Below are 352 nucleotides of genomic sequence, written 5' to 3'. Positions count from 1 at the left end.
TATCTATCTATCTAATGATGAAAAGGAGGAGGTAGGAAGAGTATGAGAGGAATGCATAAGCAGAATGTTATCACATATACTGACATCAAATCATCCTATTCATAAATCCACTGATATCACCCCTGTGCAGGACTTTCATTGGGATTCCTAATGTTGCAGCCCACCAGACAGACATTCAAACAAACTCACATTTTTCTACTCATATGAGATGCCGTTATTGTTACTGAGTGTTCAGCATTTCGGCCCTACACATTAATTTAAATTGTGGTTAATAAGAAGAATTTCTGATGAGACAAATAAAGAATAAGAGGATGCAGAGGGCTGGACAGAGTAAGATACTGAACCCCAAATT

At 37.5% G+C, this 352-nt stretch overlaps 1 protein-coding gene across 1 annotated transcript in view; it reads left to right on the top strand.

Annotated features, from left to right (window-relative positions):
* Positions 1–352, top strand: part of LOC118338448 — a gene marked incomplete in the record, with an annotated part of 10,644 nt that overhangs the window by 1,646 nt on the left and 8,646 nt on the right.

The sequence above is a fragment of the Morone saxatilis genome, unplaced genomic scaffold (genome assembly GCF_004916995.1).
Source record: "Morone saxatilis isolate NCDOM2014 unplaced genomic scaffold, NCSU_SB_2.0 Contig4, whole genome shotgun sequence".
NCBI classification, from domain to species: Eukaryota; Metazoa; Chordata; class Actinopteri; family Moronidae; genus Morone; species Morone saxatilis.
This window is presented reverse-complemented; position numbering and strand designations above follow the sequence as displayed.